The 21,995-nt window shown below is 40.8% G+C and overlaps 4 long non-coding RNA genes across 21 annotated transcripts; 2 read left to right on the top strand and 2 right to left on the bottom strand.

The window, feature by feature from the left end:
• Positions 1–179: 179 nt before the first annotated feature.
• LOC135114183 (uncharacterized) lies at positions 180–2,579 on the bottom strand. 2 transcript variants are annotated; one of them, XR_010275417.1, is made up of 5 exons: positions 2,442–2,579; positions 1,612–1,800; positions 1,372–1,533; positions 1,021–1,225; positions 180–624 (listed from the first exon to the last, which is right to left on the bottom strand). It is a non-coding gene; the product is annotated as an uncharacterized LOC135114183 (long non-coding RNA). The 2 variants fall into 2 exon arrangements; XR_010275416.1 differs by having other exon boundaries at positions 180–1,225.
• On the top strand, positions 2,436–10,673 carry LOC135114172 (uncharacterized). 9 transcript variants are annotated; one of them, XR_010275369.1, is made up of 8 exons: positions 2,456–2,824; positions 5,322–5,401; positions 6,481–6,604; positions 7,183–7,424; positions 8,710–8,815; positions 9,068–9,242; positions 9,586–9,745; positions 10,318–10,673. It is a non-coding gene; the product is annotated as an uncharacterized LOC135114172 (long non-coding RNA). The 9 variants fall into 9 exon arrangements; XR_010275368.1 differs by having other exon boundaries at positions 2,456–2,729; XR_010275367.1 differs by lacking the exon at positions 5,322–5,401 and having other exon boundaries at positions 2,436–2,729.
• A 760-nt stretch (positions 10,674–11,433) lies between these two features.
• LOC135114182 (uncharacterized) lies at positions 11,434–13,829 on the bottom strand. 2 transcript variants are annotated; one of them, XR_010275415.1, is made up of 5 exons: positions 13,692–13,829; positions 12,866–13,054; positions 12,626–12,787; positions 12,275–12,479; positions 11,434–11,878 (listed from the first exon to the last, which is right to left on the bottom strand). It is a non-coding gene; the product is annotated as an uncharacterized LOC135114182 (long non-coding RNA). The 2 variants fall into 2 exon arrangements; XR_010275414.1 differs by having other exon boundaries at positions 11,434–12,479.
• Positions 13,686–21,949, top strand: LOC135114162 (uncharacterized). Of its 8 annotated transcripts, none has more exons than XR_010275309.1 (8): positions 13,705–14,074; positions 16,572–16,657; positions 17,729–17,852; positions 18,431–18,672; positions 19,994–20,099; positions 20,334–20,508; positions 20,862–21,021; positions 21,594–21,949. It is a non-coding gene; the product is annotated as an uncharacterized LOC135114162 (long non-coding RNA). The 8 variants fall into 8 exon arrangements; XR_010275307.1 differs by having other exon boundaries at positions 13,705–13,979; XR_010275310.1 differs by lacking the exon at positions 16,572–16,657 and having other exon boundaries at positions 13,686–13,979.
• The last annotated feature ends 46 nt before the right edge of the window (positions 21,950–21,995 follow it).

Below are 21,995 nucleotides of genomic sequence, written 5' to 3' on the forward strand. Positions count from 1 at the left end.
TGATGAAAGGTTTTTAATGCAGGGACAGTTGTTTATAGGCATTTTTACATTATTTTTAGTGTACAACCATCCAAAAGGCATTTAGCTCAGTGTTACTGCAACAACCACACAGTACTGAATGTAGGGTTTCCTGTTTCATTAGAGATTTCTCTGCAGTGGTGTTTTCAATACAAGGAGTGTTTTCTATAGTTATTTTCTTTATTTTGAGGGCTTGCTATAATATCCTGCACAACTCTAAAAATACATCAAATTAACCTCCCACCAAAGCACAATACAGACACTTCCATTGGCTGTAACATTACTGCTAATACTGCAACATTCTTCCTGAGGGGAACCACACACATTAACAATAATAACACATGTTACAAAAAACTACACCAAACATATTAAGCTCAACATTTTTGTATAATAATTTTTAGAAACATGAATGACCAAAAATGGTTCTAGGATAAAAGAGGAAAAAAATGACAGAACACTACAGCATAACAGTACAAATGGCAGGTGTGTCTCTTTTCTCTTATTCCTTATTTGCAAGGATTAAAGCTGTTACCTTAGAGATCACAAGAAGTGGGACGGTACAGTTTGCTAAGCTGCCGGTACACGTAGGATGGTGCAGTACCTCGACTGAAATAAAAGAGATTTAAATGGTCAGCAGCCATTATTTAAAGCTAAGTGCAAGATAAACAGGGTACAGTAAAATCCCTCTTATCCGGCATCAACGGGACCGCCGACTGATCTGATGGTACTGATCTGATAGTATCTAGCTCCACATGAGACAACAACAGGTTGAGGTTTGAGAAAGGACCATCCAACACTCAACACGAGGAATGTATATCCACCTACACGAAATAAACATGTGGAAAAGGAATGTATCAAAAACTGGAATCAAGAATTTCTGTGAGAATAAAATGGTATGTACTTTTGTGATACCTTCCCTGTTCAATTTGCAACAGTAAATATGTTTCAAATACTGCCCCACTGAAAGAGGTATCAGGATAATGACTAACAAATAAAACTTACTGAAACAGAATAAAACTTTGGTGGTGAGGCAAGAGAGGCTGCACCAACAAAGGTCTCAATGCCTCCGTTGGTCACCACCGTCTCGGTGCCAACGATGACCTTTGATGACCTTGTTGACACGTGACATGATGGGGAACACTGCAGAGTCTTGAATTAATGTTGTCTCAATTCCAGCAGTACATAAAGCTTTTGCCACTGGGTGACCCTGCACAAGTAAAAGATGTATTGAGAACATAAGAACATAATAAAATAAAGGAAGCTGCAAGAAGCCATCACCCCTACATGTGGCAGTCCCTGTGTTATGTATTGTGCACATCAGACACGATGACGTGAAAGAGACGCATAAAACACCTTGCATCATATTTAGGGGCACGTTCGGCAACAATAACGTGGAATTTCCTTTGTGTGGCTGCCTTGGTCAGGAAGGCCAAGACCAGTGGACACATTGCACACGTCACAATGACCTCATCATTGTGAATCTTGCTTACACCTTGGGCAGCTATCAATTCTTGGCTGAAATAAAAGGAATCAATATAATACTGGTAACAAACAATGTCAATGTCCCAAATGTCAGTGTAATCTTTACTCTACCTTTGTTCAACCTCAGCTTTCTGTTCACCAATGGCCTCAAGTACTCTGTCCTGCAGCTCTGGAATAACCTCCGTGCATTTTGGGAGATCTCCACATGCAGGGTGAGTCTACTAGCATGGACTGTGAGAGGCTTGGGTACTCCACACCTTGCTTCTCTCCACGTGGTGTGTTGTGTTCGTCAATTACTATCTGCGTGAAGAAGAAAAATAACTTAAATAAATAAATGAGATACACACACACACACACACACACACACACACACACACACACGAGGGCAGACAGGCAAAATACGTAGAGAGAGAGAGAGAGAGAGAGAGAGAGAGGCTGTACTTAAGCAATTATATCTTTCCATACCACACACACACACACACACACACGCACACGAACGTTTCCCTAAGGGCTCTCCTTGACACACAGAGAAAGGCTGGTAATTCTCTGTTGATCATTAGCTACAGTATGGAAGCCTCTGTTATACTTGGATATCTCTGTGAAGTATTGTTGTTTTTTAACGTCAAATGGTAAATACTTAATAATGATAAGCTGAGATATAACACAGTATTAAGCCAAGCCTTCAATTCACACAAGTTTTTCAATGATTTCACATTACGCCACACAAGGGACGAGACATTGCAGCGTAAGCCCCGCCAGGACCAGTTTGAATTTAGCGCTTCAATCAGTAACGTCTAGATACTTTGACAATTACAGTTATAATGGCCTGAGATTTATTTTTACACGCTTATAATTCTTTATATTTAATTTTCTATTAGTTTAGTACAATATAAAAGAAGTTGGTGCTTGTTATTGAAAGCTAAAAGTGTTTGGGTGCGTACTGTGCGGAGCAGGCTGGGAGGGATGACACAGTACCAGACGCCAGACACGCCAGACGGAAAGGCATTGTGTTCAAAGGGTGCCATAAACTGCTGCTTTATTTAATGTGGGACGACACAGCACCGGACGTCAACAGCAAGGCACTCTGTTCCAAGGGTGCCATAAACTGCTGCGTTATTTAATGTATTTTCGCAGAACAAGACAGTGACAGGGGCGTGGCTTCCTGGATGTGCTGGTTCAAGCTTGGTGCCTGCCGGGAGGTGCCTACAGGGCCACCAAGGCTAATATTGGTAAGAAACTCGCCCACCACTTGTCCAGCCAGGTAATTTGCACAGTCTGATGTAATAGGCGGTACGTGTCACCCACAACAACACAGGGCTGTCAGGTCAGTGGTTAATCTTACTGTTTATTTATTGTTAAGCCTCGTATTTCATGTTTTTGCACCTCGTTAAGAATATATTGATGTGACTCAGCATTCCACGGTGCCACAAGCGCTCCAAGCCTCCACCACAAAACTCTTACTAATTAACCATGACAGGAATTATAAAGACGTCAAAAAAATACACTTAACTAATGTTATCAGCCGAGGTGGAGGCAGCCTTCCCCATTTGTCCGCCAATATCTGCTTCATTTCTCACTTATTGTAAGCCTAACACGTCACTAAGTGGAGCCACATAACTAGGCTTTCATATCCGCTAGCTAGATATATCTGCCATTGCCTCATTTAGTTACGATGGAAGAATAACAGGCAAAATAGCGGCCGTTCTCTCCACTGACAAGGGCCGCCATGATGCCTGGCTACCTCTGCCAACCTGCTTCAACCTGTGGGTTCCAATATTTTTTTATTTTTTTCTTAACTTCTTTATTCTGCTGGTATAGCATGTTTTTTATGGTTTATAAAAATAATTATTTGCTTTAGAAGTATTTTCGTGGCTTGTGTTGAGTTGTGTTCAATTTTGTGTTGCTTGCCGAAAATGCGGGGTGTTTTTTTAGCAGTATTTTGACAAACTTGATTTTTTATTTCACGTTCTAACTACGTCTTTTGTATTTCTAAAAATTGCTTATGATTTTTAAAATGTTTTTTGGTTCCTGTTGAGAGAAATAAGTGGACTTTAAAAATGTTTTATGGTCCTGTTAAAAGTTGTTATTACAACACTTTTTGTGTTATTGTCTCTCTATTTGAGCTTGTAACTAACTTTTCATTGCTTGAAAAAATTGTTTGTATGTTTTAAAGTGTTTTATCTTGTTGTTGAGTCAAAATAGGTGGACTTTTCAGTGGTTTTTAATCGTATTTAGGTTCAACACTTGGTTTTTACACAATTTCGGTTTTATTTGTTTACTTCTTGTTCCAGGTCACTTTTGATGGTGTAAGATGATAGTTCAGATTTTTTAAAATTTTTTACGTTCCTAAAAATTCAAATGTTGTGGACTTTTCAATGATTTAAATTGTGCCGAATATTTCAACACTTTTTCCATATTTAATTTGGATATTTTTTAAATACTACTCAGGCTAGAGCTGTTTTAATATTGTGGATATTTGTTTAAGTATTTATCAAGTCAGAATATATAAGGCATTCCAGCCTAGCTCCATTTTTTCGAGGGGTCAATTTCGAAATGAAATCCGTTACGGTACGTAAAATTGCCGTGACGTCACGGCCGCCATCATGGACCAGGGACCTTGATCGGCTCCGCTGTCTCCTCGGTAATATTTATCGTATTTTGCAGTGTTTTCCTGGTGTTTCCATGTCTTTCTAGACTCAGACGTGTAGATAAGACTAGAATGAGTAAGAAAATAAGAGAAATAGAGGAGGAAGATGAAGGGAGAAGGAATAGAGGAGGTGGTAAAACAGAAAAATGCTAAGAAAACAATATTTAGCTTAATTTTCCCTGCTGCCCTGTCTGTCTTGGTAGTATTTGTCTTCCCTGACAGTGCTTCCAGTGTATTTGGTGTGTTTAAGAGGTGTTGGAGTGTGTCTGGAGGTGTTTAGGGAGTGTTGCAGTGTGTCTGGAGGTGTTGAAAGGGTGTTGAAGTGTGTGTTTTAGGGATTTGGTGATGTTTGAGTCAATATTTAGCGTTCCTGGTGTGTTTTGGGGTGTCTTAGGCTTGTTTAGGAGTGCTTTAAGTGTGTTTTGGACTGTTTTCAATGTTTTGTGATGTTTCAAGTGTATTTTAGGATGTTATGGACGAGTTTAGGTGTGTTTTGTGTGGATACCGGGGAATTTTGGGTGCGTTTGTGGGTATTTTATGTCAGTCTGGGTGTTTTGGGGTGTTTTAAGTGTGTTTTGGGCCGTTTTCAGTGTTTTGCGATGTTTTAAGTGTGTTTTGGGATGTTGTGGATGAGTTTGAGTGTTTTTTGGGTAGGTACGGTGTGTGTTGGATGCGTTTTAAGTCCATTTGGGTGAGTTTTGGAGTATTTTAAGTGTGTTTGGGGATATTTTGGTGCACTTTCGATGTGTTTAGGGTGTTTTTTGTGCGTTTAAGAGTGTTTAAGGTGTTTTAAGGTGTTTTAGTGTGGTTGGAGTTGCTTTTGAGGTGTTTTGGCTATGTTATAGGCATGTTGCAGATAAGTACTGGGTCTTTGAGGGTAGAAGTGGTGTGCTGGAGGTAAAATAAAAGGTTCTGGAGTGTTTAAGGGGGGACTGTGATAGTAGAAGCGTGTCAGGGGTGTTATAGCGTGTGTTGTGATGTATGAAGCTTCTAGATGCACGTGTGTGGGATGTCTGGGTCTGTACGAGGTGTTGTGGTGTTGGAGTCCTAGCAGGGGAAGGTACTGGAGGTTGTAGTGATGGGTAGAGGGTAAAAACAGAGGTACACTTTAGGTTAGGTAAGGTTAAGTGTTCATTGGTGTTGATTCAGTAATACGATCTTTTTTTCTTTTAAGATACAAATGTAGAGGGACGAAATAGGGAAGCAGGAAGACCACCACCACCATCACCACCAGCAGTGTGGAAGAAAGTTTAGGCAAGCGAAGAAAGTTGGAAAATTAATAATTAAACGCTTGCTGTCTTTTATTATCTTGAGTATAAAATGGTTATATGACAATCTCTCTCTCTCTCTCTCTCTCTCTCTCTCTCTCTCTCTCTCTCTCTCTCTCTCTCTCTCTCTCTCTCTCTCTCTCTCTCTCTCTCTCTCAGCTTTGTATTAGTTACCCGTTGACAGAAGTGACAGCCGCGTTTTCTCTTGTCAGATGTAAACAAAGCGGTAATTTCCTTCTAGCTGGTGATAAAACTCTTTCTCGCTCTTCCTCACTCTCCCACGTCACGGAAGCAGTGTGTGTGTGTGTGTGTGTGTGTGTGTGTGTGTGTGTGTGTGTGAAGAAGAAAATGTTATATTATATCTACGTGTTTAAAAGTTTCCTTCATTTAAGTCCAAAGAGGCTGGCTGGCTGATGCTAAGGAAGGAAGAAAGGGGTGGTGTTTAGGGGTCTGGGATGGAAAGCGAGTGATGTGTTTTGTAGCCTTCAGATAAAAAATATTAACAAAGTTTACACAGTGGGAAAATTTTGGTGGTGAGAGAGAAAATGACTAAAATATTACCTCAAATTTAACCTAACGTGGTGGAGCTTCACACTCCTCAGCTGACCCTAATCAAACCAAGCCTAACCCAAAGAAGCCTACCCTAACTTGTGTCTGGTGCTTCCTCCTCCCAAAGACTGGCTATCTCGTGTCTTAATCCCAAGCTGGCCTAACCAAACTTTACCTAACCTAACCTAAGCAATTCTAACCTAGCCAAACCTTACCTAAGCAAGCCTAACCTAGCCAAGCCTTACCTAACCTAACCTAACCTAGCCAAACCTTACCTAAGCAAGCCTAACCTAGCCAAGCCTTACCTAACCTAACCTAACCTAACCTAACCTAACCTAGCCAAACCTTACCTAAGCAAGCCTAACCTAGCCAAGCCTTACCTAACCTAACCTAACCTAACCTAACCTAACCTAAAGAAACCTATCCAAACCTAACATAACCTAGCCTAACCAAACCTAACCTAACCTACATCCTCTTCCCACGGCCCCACTTAACCAAACCTAATGTAACTTTCAGAGCAACGGCAACCCTCTGATCCGGCAAGCAAGTTGGCGGCAGCGATGGCGGTGGCGGCGGCAGTGGTGGTGAGGTGGACGGCAGGGACAGAGGGGCAGTACAGGCTGCGGACATCAAGGAGAAGGTGAGCAGGGTGTTGTGTTGGTGTGTGTTGGTGTGTGTTGCTAAGCTGAGATGCAATATTTGTCACTCAACACTCGTGCAACACTGCCTCCATGCACAAGTGTGTCGGGAAAATGATTTAAAGTCGTAAAAATGTTCTTGTTTTACTTTATTTATTTATTTATTTATTTTGTTTTATTTTTTGTATATATAGGAGGGACACTGGTCAAAGGGAACTAAGTACAATAAGAAAAAAATACTGAGAAAAAATAAAAGATAAAAAAGACCTCACTTAACCTAACCTAACCTAACATAAGCTAACTTAACGTAACATAACTTAGCCTAACCTCTTTTAACCTAACATAACTTAACCTAACTTAACTTAACCTAACCTAACCTAACTTAACCTAACCTCTTTTAACCTAACCTATTTTAACCTAACCTAACCTAACTTAACTTAACGTAACCTCACTTAACCTCACTTAACCTAACCTAACGTAACTTAACCTAACCTAACCTCACTTAACCTAACCTCACTTAACCTAACATAACCTAACCTCACTTAACCTAACGTAACCTAACCTAACCTAACACCCACAGAGGAACGCACGGACAAGCAAGGTGTTATTCGGCAGTCTGATCCTGGACCTGCTAGGCTTGAAGGTGGTGCTGCCCGTGTCTTCTGCTCTCCTCGACTGTTACTCCAAGCACAACACCAGCGGCTTGTATTCCTCTCAGCTCTCCTGTGTGACTTATTCGCGGCCTCGGCTGTCTACGCACGCACTCTCACTGTGGCTAACATAATATTCTTTGCTGTCTTCTTCCAGGAATCGCTGCCTGAGGTGTGTGTGTGTGTGTGTGTTTGTGTGTGTGTGTGTGTGTGTGTGTGTGTGTGTGTGTGTGTGTGTGTGTGTGTGTGTCTCATTTATTTTTTTTATTATGTATATTTTTTTTGTTTTTGTATAATTTTTGCTTATTTTTTTTTTCCTTTCATTTTTTCTTTCTTTGCTTATTTTGTAATTTGTTTGTATTTCCTTGTGTCTCTGAATGTTGTTAAAGAGAGGTGCATTGTGAGTAAAGCATCATTTTCTCTTTCCTTTCCTCATTTCTTTACTTTTTCCTCTTATTCCTTCCTTTCTGTCATCATTACAAACCCTTTCTCTCATTTTCCTTACCATAAACCATCAAAACATCTTAACAATCTCATTTAAATCACTTTTCTTTTCATTATCATCTGTTTGTTTACATTCTCTTGCTTTCTTTCACTTATTAATTCATTACACTCCTGTTTGTGTGTTTAGGAATGTTTTGAGATATTTTGGGGTGTTTTGGAGGTGTTTTGGGGTGTTTTTTCAAGTGTTTTGAGGTAAATTGTCTGTTTTTGGGTATATTTGTCTGTTTTTGTCTGTTTTTTGGGTATTATTGGGGTTTTGGAGGTGTTTTGGGGGTGTTTTTGCATGTGTTTTGAGGTAAATTGTCTTTTTTGGGTATTTTTTGGGTTTTGGAGATGTTTTGGGGGTGATTTTGCAAGTGTTTTGAGGTAAATTGTCTTTTTTGGGTATTATTGGGGTTTTGGAGGTGTTTTTTCAAGTGTTTTGAGGTAAATTGTCTTTTTTTGGGTATTATTGGGGTTTTGGAGGTGTTTTGGGGGTGTTTTTTTCAAGTGTTTTGAGGTAAATTGTCTGTTTTTGGATGTTTAATGGTGTTTTTGGAGTGTTTTGCAAGTTTTTGAGGTAAATAGTGTGTTTTGGGGTGTTTAATGGTGTTTTGAGAGTGTTTTGCAAGTGTTTTGAGGTAAATAGTGTGTTTTGGGGTGTTTAATTTTGTTTTGGGAGTGTTTTGCAAGTGTTTTGAGGTAAATAGTTTGTTTTGGGGTGTTTAATGGTGTCTTGGTGGTGTTTCAGGGTTATATAGGGGTGTTTGGGGGTGATCTAGGGTAAGTAGTGTTATCAAGGCTGTAGTGGAAGTTACTGTGGGTTTTCAAAGGGTGTTTCCATGGTGATTCACTTGTATTTTATCCCTTGTACAGTAAAACTCCCTTTCCCTGAGTTGGCAACACTGTTTGTTTACGTTCGCTGTTGTCTCGTCGTGTGTGAGTCAGATTTGTGTCTTGTTCTTCCACTGCAGGGCAGAAGGAGGAGGGACATCGGTGCCAGTTTGACCGAGGCTTGGGAGGTGATCAATCCTAGGGCTCTGTTCTCCGTCAGCTGTGTCAAGGGCCTGGGCAGAGAAGGTGTGTGTGTGTGTGTTTGTATGTTCAGTATTGTGTGTTTGTTCGTGTTTGTAGTATTGTGTGTGTGTGTGTGTGTGTGTGTGTGTGTGTGTGTGTGTGTGTGTGTGTACTAGCAAATATTCCCTTATGTTTACTCCTGAAACACAAACACACACACACACACACACACACACACACACACACACACACACACACACACACACACACACACACACACACACACACCCTGAGTCTGTCCAGAATATCCACCAGGCACCGAGAGGCTCTGGAGAAGTTTGGAAGGGGACTACTGCATCATCCGCGTCTCAGAAACATGCTGCCGCCCGATGCGCCTCGCCCGGTCCGTGCCACCAGACACCACAACAGAATAACGCCCCTGAAGGCGCCGCGCACGGACCGGTACAGACTCAGTGCGATTCCCACCATGGTGCGAGCCATCAATCAATATTATTTCCCTCCTAGATTAGACTTACCTTTAGGATTAATGTTAAGTTTTTCCCCATCCCCTATGTACATTTTCAGTTTGTCAACTGCCTAAATAATAAACCGTTTATTATTATTATTATTATTATTATTATTACCACCTCCTGTTCCTCCTCCTCCTCCTCTCCCTTCATTCATACACACACACACACACACACTACCTCCCGTTCCTCCTCCTCCTCCTCTCCCTTCATTCATAAACATCTGTCTTTCTCTCTCTCTGTAGAACGCATGAAATTAATACAATTTAGCCGAGTTTACTTCCTCTACCTGTTCCTGTATTCCAGCCTGGAGTTAACGCTGATCTTCGCGACCCACCACAAGCATAGTTACGACTCGTTGGCGCAGGACCGCAAGTTTTCCTTCCTGGGCCTGGTCATGGCAGTTACACAGAGAGGGTTTATGCGAAGTGTTAAGACTGGAACTGAAAAAGCAACTGCCAATTAGGTATGGTGTGTTCTGGGGTTTGTGTGTGTGTGTGTGTGTGTGTGTGTGTGTGTGTGTGTGTGTGTTGGAGAGGGTTTGTGTGTGTGTGTGGCCGGGAAAGGGTTGCCTGTGTGTGTGTTTTCAAGGGTGTTTTCATGGTTCGAGTTTAACAGGGTGTAGTGGAAGTTACTGAGGTTTTCAAGGGTGTTTTTCATGGTTCTTGTTTAACAGGGTGTAGTGGAAGTTACTGGGGTTTTCAAGGGTGTTTTCATGGTTTTTGTTTAACAGGGTGTAGTGGAAGTTACTAGGATTTTCAAGGGTGTTTTCATGGTTCTAGTCTAACAGGCTGTAGTGCAAGTTACTGGGGTTTTCAAGGATGTTTTCATGGTTCTAGTTTAATGGGCTGTAGTGGAAGTTACTGAGTTTTACAAAGTATATTTTCAAATCTATATTTTTACTGTGTAGAATTACAATATAAAACAACAGGATTTATCAGTAACAGTTTAAGTAACAATTAGTTTAAGATCATATTATTTTCTTTTCCTTGCATTTAATCATTGTATGCCTGTATCTAATTCATGTTGGTTTCACAGGCACACACCTACATTGTGATGCAGCTCCTTGGAGGTGGAGAGCTGGCTGCCTCAGAGGATCAGGAAACACGAGAGGTTCACAGAGGCTCGCCTCGGGCTTCGGTCGTCGTGAGGAACCTGGTGTCAGCAGTTCACTACGTGCACAGGAAAAGCATCAGTGTTCACGGAGACCTAAAGCCAGACAGGGGTGAAAAGGGTTGGTGTTGAGGATAGACAGAAAAGAAAAGAAAGGAAAGGTAAAAAAAGGAAGTTTTTTTGCATTGATTTTCCATCTGCTTATTTTAAAGAATTTATTGCATGGAATATTATTGATCTCCATCATTTGTATGGCCTTTATAATAAAAAGTATGAATTTATTCCATTCAGATATTATCCTTCTCCGAGGCCATTCTAATCTAAACATCTTTTCACGGAATCTCTTGTTCAAGGATTCTTCTGAAGATTCAGTTATTAAGATTGTGGATTTTGGGTTTGCACATTTGATGCCTGACAAGGAAAAGGATGGCAGCACGAAGACACCGTGCTTCACTGTTCACTATGCAGCGCCAGAAGTGTTGCTGCAAGCTGTGCAGAAGGGAGCAAATGGTACCACTTGAACATTCATGCACTGGTTGAGTATCTTGTGTGTAATTTTATGATGAAAGGTTTTTAATGCAGGGACAGTTGTTTATAGGCATTTTTACATTATTTTTAGTGTCTAAACATCTTTTCACGGAATCTCTTGTTCAAGGATTCTTCTGAAGATTCAGTTATTAAGATTGTGGATTTTGGGTTTGCACATTTGATGCCTGACAAGGAAAAGGATGGCAGCACGAAGACACCGTGCTTCACTGTTCACTATGCAGCGCCAGAAGTGTTGCTGCAAGCTGTGCAGAAGGGAGCAAATGGTACCGCTTGAACATTCATGCACTGGTTGAGTATCTTGTGTGTAATTTTATGATGAAAGGTTTTTAATGCAGGGACAGTTGTTTATAGGCATTTTTACATTATTTTTAGTGTACAACCATCCAAAAGGCATTTAGCTCAGTGTTACTGCAACAACCACACAGTACTGAATGTAGGGTTTCCTGTTTCATTAGAGATTTCTCTGCAGTGGTGTTTTCAATACAAGGAGTGTTTTCTATAGTTATTTTCTTTATTTTGAGGGCTTGCTATAATATCCTGCACAACTCTAAAAATACATCAAATTAACCTCCCACCAAAGCACAATACAGACACTTCCATTGGCTGTAACATTACTGCTAATACTGCAACATTCTTCCTGAGGGGAACCACACACATTAACAATAATAACACATGTTACAAAAAACTACACCAAACATATTAAGCTCAACATTTTTGTATAATAATTTTTAGAAACATGAATGACCAAAAATGGTTCTAGGATAAAAGAGGAAAAAAATGACAGAACACTACAGCATAACAGTACAAATGGCAGGTGTGTCTCTTTTCTCTTATTCCTTATTTGCAAGGATTAAAGCTGTTACCTTAGAGATCACAAGAAGTGGGACGGTACAGTTTGCTAAGCTGCCGGTACACGTAGGATGGTGCAGTACCTCGACTGAAATAAAAGAGATTTAAATGGTCAGCAGCCATTATTTAAAGCTAAGTGCAAGATAAACAGGGTACAGTAAAATCCCTCTTATCCGGCATCAACGGGACCGCCGACTGATCTGATGGTACTGATCTGATAGTATCTAGCTCCACATGAGACAACAACAGGTTGAGGTTTGAGAAAGGACCATCCAACACTCAACACGAGGAATGTATATCCACCTACACGAAATAAACATGTGGAAAAGGAATGTATCAAAAACTGGAATCAAGAATTTCTGTGAGAATAAAATGGTATGTACTTTTGTGATACCTTCCCTGTTCAATTTGCAACAGTAAATATGTTTCAAATACTGCCCCACTGAAAGAGGTATCAGGATAATGACTAACAAATAAAACTTACTGAAACAGAATAAAACTTTGGTGGTGAGGCAAGAGAGGCTGCACCAACAAAGGTCTCAATGCCTCCGTTGGTCACCACCGTCTCGGTGCCAACGATGACCTTTGATGACCTTGTTGACACGTGACATGATGGGGAACACTGCAGAGTCTTGAATTAATGTTGTCTCAATTCCAGCAGTACATAAAGCTTTTGCCACTGGGTGACCCTGCACAAGTAAAAGATGTATTGAGAACATAAGAACATAATAAAATAAAGGAAGCTGCAAGAAGCCATCACCCCTACATGTGGCAGTCCCTGTGTTATGTATTGTGCACATCAGACACGATGACGTGAAAGAGACGCATAAAACACCTTGCATCATATTTAGGGGCACGTTCGGCAACAATAACGTGGAATTTCCTTTGTGTGGCTGCCTTGGTCAGGAAGGCCAAGACCAGTGGACACATTGCACACGTCACAATGACCTCATCATTGTGAATCTTGCTTACACCTTGGGCAGCTATCAATTCTTGGCTGAAATAAAAGGAATCAATATAATACTGGTAACAAACAATGTCAATGTCCCAAATGTCAGTGTAATCTTTACTCTACCTTTGTTCAACCTCAGCTTTCTGTTCACCAATGGCCTCAAGTACTCTGTCCTGCAGCTCTGGAATAACCTCCGTGCATTTTGGGAGATCTCCACATGCAGGGTGAGTCTACTAGCATGGACTGTGAGAGGCTTGGGTACTCCACACCTTGCTTCTCTCCACGTGGTGTGTTGTGTTCGTCAATTACTATCTGCGTGAAGAAGAAAAATAACTTAAATAAATAAATGAGATACACACACACACACACACACACACACACACACACACACACGAGGGCAGACAGGCAAAATACGTAGAGAGAGAGAGAGAGAGAGAGAGAGGCTGTACTTAAGCAATTATATCTTTCCATACCACACACACACACACACACACACGCACACGAACGTTTCCCTAAGGGCTCTCCTTGACACACAGAGAAAGGCTGGTAATTCTCTGTTGATCATTAGCTACAGTATGGAAGCCTCTGTTATACTTGGATATCTCTGTGAAGTATTGTTGTTTTTTAACGTCAAATGGTAAATACTTAATAATGATAAGCTGAGATATAACACAGTATTAAGCCAAGCCTTCAATTCACACAAGTTTTTCAATGATTTCACATTACGCCACACAAGGGACGAGACATTGCAGCGTAAGCCCCGCCAGGACCAGTTTGAATTTAGCGCTTCAATCAGTAACGTCTAGATACTTTGACAATTACAGTTATAATGGCCTGAGATTTATTTTTACACGCTTATAATTCTTTATATTTAATTTTCTATTAGTTTAGTACAATATAAAAGAAGTTGGTGCTTGTTATTGAAAGCTAAAAGTGTTTGGGTGCGTACTGTGCGGAGCAGGCTGGGAGGGATGACACAGTACCAGACGCCAGACACGCCAGACGGAAAGGCATTGTGTTCAAAGGGTGCCATAAACTGCTGCTTTATTTAATGTGGGACGACACAGCACCGGACGTCAACAGCAAGGCACTCTGTTCCAAGGGTGCCATAAACTGCTGCGTTATTTAATGTATTTTCGCAGAACAAGACAGTGACAGGGGCGTGGCTTCCTGGATGTGCTGGTTCAAGCTTGGTGCCTGCCGGGAGGTGCCTACAGGGCCACCAAGGCTAATATTGGTAAGAAACTCGCCCACCACTTGTCCAGCCAGGTAATTTGCACAGTCTGATGTAATAGGCGGTACGTGTCACCCACAACAACACAGGGCTGTCAGGTCAGTGGTTAATCTTACTGTTTATTTATTGTTAAGCCTCGTATTTCATGTTTTTGCACCTCGTTAAGAATATATTGATGTGACTCAGCATTCCACGGTGCCACAAGCGCTCCAAGCCTCCACCACAAAACTCTTACTAATTAACCATGACAGGAATTATAAAGACGTCAAAAAAATACACTTAACTAATGTTATCAGCCGAGGTGGAGGCAGCCTTCCCCATTTGTCCGCCAATATCTGCTTCATTTCTCACTTATTGTAAGCCTAACACGTCACTAAGTGGAGCCACATAACTAGGCTTTCATATCCGCTAGCTAGATATATCTGCCATTGCCTCATTTAGTTACGATGGAAGAATAACAGGCAAAATAGCGGCCGTTCTCTCCACTGACAAGGGCCGCCATGATGCCTGGCTACCTCTGCCAACCTGCTTCAACCTGTGGGTTCCAATATTTTTTTATTTTTTTCTTAACTTCTTTATTCTGCTGGTATAGCATGTTTTTTATGGTTTATAAAAATAATTATTTGCTTTAGAAGTATTTTCGTGGCTTGTGTTGAGTTGTGTTCAATTTTGTGTTGCTTGCCGAAAATGCGGGGTGTTTTTTTAGCAGTATTTTGACAAACTTGATTTTTTATTTCACGTTCTAACTACGTCTTTTGTATTTCTAAAAATTGCTTATGATTTTTAAAATGTTTTTTGGTTCCTGTTGAGAGAAATAAGTGGACTTTAAAAATGTTTTATGGTCCTGTTAAAAGTTGTTATTACAACACTTTTTGTGTTATTGTCTCTCTATTTGAGCTTGTAACTAACTTTTCATTGCTTGAAAAAATTGTTTGTATGTTTTAAAGTGTTTTATCTTGTTGTTGAGTCAAAATAGGTGGACTTTTCAGTGGTTTTTAATCGTATTTAGGTTCAACACTTGGTTTTTACACAATTTCGGTTTTATTTGTTTACTTCTTGTTCCAGGTCACTTTTGATGGTGTAAGATGATAGTTCAGATTTTTTAAAATTTTTTACGTTCCTAAAAATTCAAATGTTGTGGACTTTTCAATGATTTAAATTGTGCCGAATATTTCAACACTTTTTCCATATTTAATTTGGATATTTTTTAAATACTACTCAGGCTAGAGCTGTTTTAATATTGTGGATATTTGTTTAAGTATTTATCAAGTCAGAATATATAAGGCATTCCAGCCTAGCTCCATTTTTTCGAGGGGTCAATTTCGAAATGAAATCCGTTACGGTACGTAAAATTGCCGTGACGTCACGGCCGCCATCATGGACCAGGGACCTTGATCGGCTCCGCTGTCTCCTCGGTAATATTTATCGTATTTTGCAGTGTTTTCCTGGTGTTTCCATGTCTTTCTAGACTCAGACGTGTAGATAAGACTAGAATGAGTAAGAAAATAAGAGAAATAGAGGAGGAAGATGAAGGGAGAAGGAATAGAGGAGGTGGTAAAACAGAAAAATGCTAAGAAAACAATATTTAGCTTAATTTTCCCTGCTGCCCTGTCTGTCTTGGTAGTATTTGTCTTCCCTGACAGTGCTTCCAGTGTATTTGGTGTGTTTAAGAGGTGTTGGAGTGTGTCTGGAGGTGTTTAGGGAGTGTTGCAGTGTGTCTGGAGGTGTTGAAAGGGTGTTGAAGTGTGTGTTTTAGGGATTTGGTGATGTTTGAGTCAATATTTAGCGTTCCTGGTGTGTTTTGGGGTGTCTTAGGCTTGTTTAGGAGTGCTTTAAGTGTGTTTTGGACTGTTTTCAATGTTTTGTGATGTTTCAAGTGTATTTTAGGATGTTATGGACGAGTTTAGGTGTGTTTTGTGTGGATACCGGGGAATTTTGGGTGCGTTTGTGGGTATTTTATGTCAGTCTGGGTGTTTTGGGGTGTTTTAAGTGTGTTTTGGGCCGTTTTCAGTGTTTTGCGATGTTTTAAGTGTGTTTTGGGATGTTGTGGATGAGTTTGAGTGTTTTTTGGGTAGGTACGGTGTGTTTTGGATGCGTTTTAAGTCCATTTGGGTGAGTTTTGGAGTATTTTAAGTGTGTTTGGGGATATTTTGGTGCACTTTCGATGTGTTTAGGGTGTTTTTTGTGCGTTTAAGAGTGTTTAAGGTGTTTTAAGGTGTTTTAGTGTGGTTGGAGTTGCTTTTGAGGTGTTTTGGCTATGTTATAGGCATGTTGCAGATAAGTACTGGGTCTTTGAGGGTAGAAGTGGTGTGCTGGAGGTAAAATAAAAGGTTCTGGAGTGTTTAAGGGGGGACTGTGATAGTAGAAGCGTGTCAGGGGTGTTATAGCGTGTGTTGTGATGTATGAAGCTTCTAGATGCACGTGTGTGGGATGTCTGGGTCTGTACGAGGTGTTGTGGTGTTGGAGTCCTAGCAGGGGAAGGTACTGGAGGTTGTAGTGATGGGTAGAGGGTAAAAACAGAGGTACACTTTAGGTTAGGTAAGGTTAAGTGTTCATTGGTGTTGATTCAGTAATACGATCTTTTTTTCTTTTAAGATACAAATGTAGAGGGACGAAATAGGGAAGCAGGAAGACCACCACCACCACCACCATCACCACCAGCAGTGTGGAAGAAAGTTTAGGCAAGCGAAGAAAGTTGGAAAATTAATAATTAAACGCTTGCTGTCTTTTATTATCTTGAGTATAAAATGGTTATATGACAATCTCTCTCTCTCTCTCTCTCTCTCTCTCTCTCTCTCTCTCTCTCTCTCTCTCTCTCTCTCTCTCTCTCTCTCTCTCTCTCTCTCTCTCTCTCTCAGCTTTGTATTAGTTACCCGTTGACAGAAGTGACAGCCGCGTTTTCTCTTGTCAGATGTAAACAAAGCGGTAATTTCCTTCTAGCTGGTGATAAAACTCTTTCTCGCTCTTCCTCACTCTCCCACGTCACGGAAGCAGTGTGTGTGTGTGTGTGTGTGTGTGTGTGTGTGAAGAAGAAAATGTTATATTATATCTACGTGTTTAAAAGTTTCCTTCATTTAAGTCCAAAGAGGCTGGCTGGCTGATGCTAAGGAAGGAAGAAAGGGGTGGTGTTTAGGGGTCTGGGATGGAAAGCGAGTGATGTGTTTTGTAGCCTTCAGATAAAAAATATTAACAAAGTTTACACAGTGGGAAAATTTTGGTGGTGAGAGAGAAAATGACTAAAATATTACCTCAAATTTAACCTAACGTGGTGGAGCTTCACACTCCTCAGCTGACCCTAATCAAACCAAGCCTAACCCAAAGAAGCCTACCCTAACTTGTGTCTGGTGCTTCCTCCTCCCAAAGACTGGCTATCTCGTGTCTTAATCCCAAGCTGGCCTAACCAAACTTTACCTAACCTAACCTAAGCAATTCTAACCTAGCCAAACCTTACCTAAGCAAGCCTAACCTAGCCAAGCCTTACCTAACCTAACCTAACCTAGCCAAACCTTACCTAAGCAAGCCTAACCTAGCCAAGCCTTACCTAACCTAACCTAACCTAACCTAACCTAACCTAGCCAAACCTTACCTAAGCAAGCCTAACCTAGCCAAGCCTTACCTAACCTAACCTAACCTAACCTAACCTAACCTAAAGAAACCTATCCAAACCTAACATAACCTAGCCTAACCAAACCTAACCTAACCTACATCCTCTTCCCACGGCCCCACTTAACCAAACCTAATGTAACTTTCAGAGCAACGGCAACCCTCTGATCCGGCAAGCAAGTTGGCGGCAGCGATGGCGGTGGCGGCGGCAGTGGTGGTGAGGTGGACGGCAGGGACAGAGGGGCAGTACAGGCTGCGGACATCAAGGAGAAGGTGAGCAGGGTGTTGTGTTGGTGTGTGTTGGTGTGTGTTGCTAAGCTGAGATGCAATATTTGTCACTCAACACTCGTGCAACACTGCCTCCATGCACAAGTGTGTCGGGAAAATGATTTAAAGTCGTAAAAATGTTCTTGTTTTACTTTATTTATTTATTTATTTATTTTGTTTTATTTTTTGTATATATAGGAGGGACACTGGTCAAAGGGAACTAAGTACAATAAGAAAAAAATACTGAGAAAAAATAAAAGATAAAAAAGACCTCACTTAACCTAACCTAACCTAACATAAGCTAACTTAACGTAACATAACTTAGCCTAACCTCTTTTAACCTAACATAACTTAACCTAACTTAACTTAACCTAACCTAACCTAACTTAACCTAACCTCTTTTAACCTAACCTATTTTAACCTAACCTAACCTAACTTAACTTAACGTAACCTCACTTAACCTCACTTAACCTAACCTAACGTAACTTAACCTAACCTAACCTCACTTAACCTAACCTCACTTAACCTAACATAACCTAACCTCACTTAACCTAACGTAACCTAACCTAACCTAACACCCACAGAGGAACGCACGGACAAGCAAGGTGTTATTCGGCAGTCTGATCCTGGACCTGCTAGGCTTGAAGGTGGTGCTGCCCGTGTCTTCTGCTCTCCTCGACTGTTACTCCAAGCACAACACCAGCGGCTTGTATTCCTCTCAGCTCTCCTGTGTGACTTATTCGCGGCCTCGGCTGTCTACGCACGCACTCTCACTGTGGCTAACATAATATTCTTTGCTGTCTTCTTCCAGGAATCGCTGCCTGAGGTGTGTGTGTGTGTGTGTGTTTGTGTGTGTGTGTGTGTGTGTGTGTGTGTGTGTGTGTGTGTGTGTGTGTGTGTGTGTGTGTGTGTGTGTGTGTCTCATTTATTTTTTTTATTATGTATATTTTTTTTGTTTTTGTATAATTTTTGCTTATTTTTTTTTTCCTTTCATTTTTTCTTTCTTTGCTTATTTTGTAATTTGTTTGTATTTCCTTGTGTCTCTGAATGTTGTTAAAGAGAGGTGCATTGTGAGTAAAGCATCATTTTCTCTTTCCTTTCCTCATTTCTTTACTTTTTCCTCTTATTCCTTCCTTTCTGTCATCATTACAAACCCTTTCTATTCATTACAAACCCTTTCTCTCATTTTCCTTACCATAAACCATCAAAACATCTTAACAATCTCATTTAAATCACTTTTCTTTTCATTATCATCTGTTTGTTTACATTCTCTTGCTTTCTTTCACTTATTAATTCATTACACTCCTGTTTGTGTGTTTAGGAATGTTTTGAGATATTTTGGGGTGTTTTGGAGGTGTTTTGGGGTGTTTTTTCAAGTGTTTTGAGGTAAATTGTCTGTTTTTGGGTATATTTGTCTGTTTTTGTCTGTTTTTTGGGTATTATTGGGGTTTTGGAGGTGTTTTGGGGGTGTTTTTGCATGTGTTTTGAGGTAAATTGTCTTTTTTGGGTATTTTTTGGGTTTTGGAGATGTTTTGGGGGTGATTTTGCAAGTGTTTTGAGGTAAATTGTCTTTTTTGGGTATTATTGGGGTTTTGGAGGTGTTTTTTCAAGTGTTTTGAGGTAAATTGTCTTTTTTTGGGTATTATTGGGGTTTTGGAGGTGTTTTGGGGGTGTTTTTTTCAAGTGTTTTGAGGTAAATTGTCTGTTTTTGGATGTTTAATGGTGTTTTTGGAGTGTTTTGCAAGTTTTTGAGGTAAATAGTGTGTTTTGGGGTGTTTAATGGTGTTTTGAGAGTGTTTTGCAAGTGTTTTGAGGTAAATAGTGTGTTTTGGGGTGTTTAATTTTGTTTTGGGAGTGTTTTGCAAGTGTTTTGAGGTAAATAGTTTGTTTTGGGGTGTTTAATGGTGTCTTGGTGGTGTTTCAGGGTTATATAGGGGTGTTTGGGGGTGATCTAGGGTAAGTAGTGTTATCAAGGCTGTAGTGGAAGTTACTGTGGGTTTTCAAAGGGTGTTTCCATGGTGATTCACTTGTATTTTATCCCTTGTACAGTAAAACTCCCTTTCCCTGAGTTGGCAACACTGTTTGTTTACGTTCGCTGTTGTCTCGTCGTGTGTGAGTCAGATTTGTGTCTTGTTCTTCCACTGCAGGGCAGAAGGAGGAGGGACATCGGTGCCAGTTTGACCGAGGCTTGGGAGGTGATCAATCCTAGGGCTCTGTTCTCCGTCAGCTGTGTCAAGGGCCTGGGCAGAGAAGGTGTGTGTGTGTGTGTTTGTATGTTCAGTATTGTGTGTTTGTTCGTGTTTGTAGTATTGTGTGTGTGTGTGTGTGTGTGTGTGTGTGTACTAGCAAATATTCCCTTATGTTTACTCCTGAAACACAAACACACACACACACACACACACACACACACACACACACACACACACACACACACACACACACACACACACACACACACACCCTGAGTCTGTCCAGAATATCCACCAGGCACCGAGAGGCTCTGGAGAAGTTTGGAAGGGGACTACTGCATCATCCGCGTCTCAGAAACATGCTGCCGCCCGATGCGCCTCGCCCGGTCCGTGCCACCAGACACCACAACAGAATAACGCCCCTGAAGGCGCCGCGCACGGACCGGTACAGACTCAGTGCGATTCCCACCATGGTGCGAGCCATCAATCAATATTATTTCCCTCCTAGATTAGACTTACCTTTAGGATTAATGTTAAGTTTTTCCCCATCCCCTATGTACATTTTCAGTTTGTCAACTGCCTAAATAATAAACCGTTTATTATTATTATTATTATTATTATTATTACCACCTCCTGTTCCTCCTCCTCCTCCTCTCCCTTCATTCATACACACACACACACACACACACACACACACTACCTCCCGTTCCTCCTCCTCCTCCTCTCCCTTCATTCATAAACATCTGTCTTTCTCTCTCTCTGTAGAACGCATGAAATTAATACAATTTAGCCGAGTTTACTTCCTCTACCTGTTCCTGTATTCCAGCCTGGAGTTAACGCTGATCTTCGCGACCCACCACAAGCATAGTTACGACTCGTTGGCGCAGGACCGCAAGTTTTCCTTCCTGGGCCTGGTCATGGCAGTTACACAGAGAGGGTTTATGCGAAGTGTTAAGACTGGAACTGAAAAAGCAACTGCCAATTAGGTATGGTGTGTTCTGGGGTTTGTGTGTGTGTGTGTGTGTGTGTGTGTGTGTGTGTGTGTGTGTGTTGGAGAGGGTTTGTGTGTGTGTGTGGCCGGGAAAGGGTTGCCTGTGTGTGTGTTTTCAAGGGTGTTTTCATGGTTCGAGTTTAACAGGGTGTAGTGGAAGTTACTGAGGTTTTCAAGGGTGTTTTTCATGGTTCTTGTTTAACAGGGTGTAGTGGAAGTTACTGGGGTTTTCAAGGGTGTTTTCATGGTTTTTGTTTAACAGGGTGTAGTGGAAGTTACTAGGATTTTCAAGGGTGTTTTCATGGTTCTAGTCTAACAGGCTGTAGTGCAAGTTACTGGGGTTTTCAAGGATGTTTTCATGGTTCTAGTTTAATGGGCTGTAGTGGAAGTTACTGAGTTTTACAAAGTATATTTTCAAATCTATATTTTTACTGTGTAGAATTACAATATAAAACAACAGGATTTATCAGTAACAGTTTAAGTAACAATTAGTTTAAGATCATATTATTTTCTTTTCCTTGCATTTAATCATTGTATGCCTGTATCTAATTCATGTTGGTTTCACAGGCACACACCTACATTGTGATGCAGCTCCTTGGAGGTGGAGAGCTGGCTGCCTCAGAGGATCAGGAAACACGAGAGGTTCACAGAGGCTCGCCTCGGGCTTCGGTCGTCGTGAGGAACCTGGTGTCAGCAGTTCACTACGTGCACAGGAAAAGCATCAGTGTTCACGGAGACCTAAAGCCAGACAGGGGTGAAAAGGGTTGGTGTTGAGGATAGACAGAAAAGAAAAGAAAGGAAAGGTAAAAAAAGGAAGTTTTTTTGCATTGATTTTCCATCTGCTTATTTTAAAGAATTTATTGCATGGAATATTATTGATCTCCATCATTTGTATGGCCTTTATAATAAAAAGTATGAATTTATTCCATTCAGATATTATCCTTCTCCGAGGCCATTCTAATCTAAACA

Source organism: Scylla paramamosain, chromosome 27, assembly GCF_035594125.1.
Source record: "Scylla paramamosain isolate STU-SP2022 chromosome 27, ASM3559412v1, whole genome shotgun sequence".
NCBI lineage: Eukaryota > Metazoa > Arthropoda > Malacostraca > Decapoda > Portunidae > Scylla > Scylla paramamosain.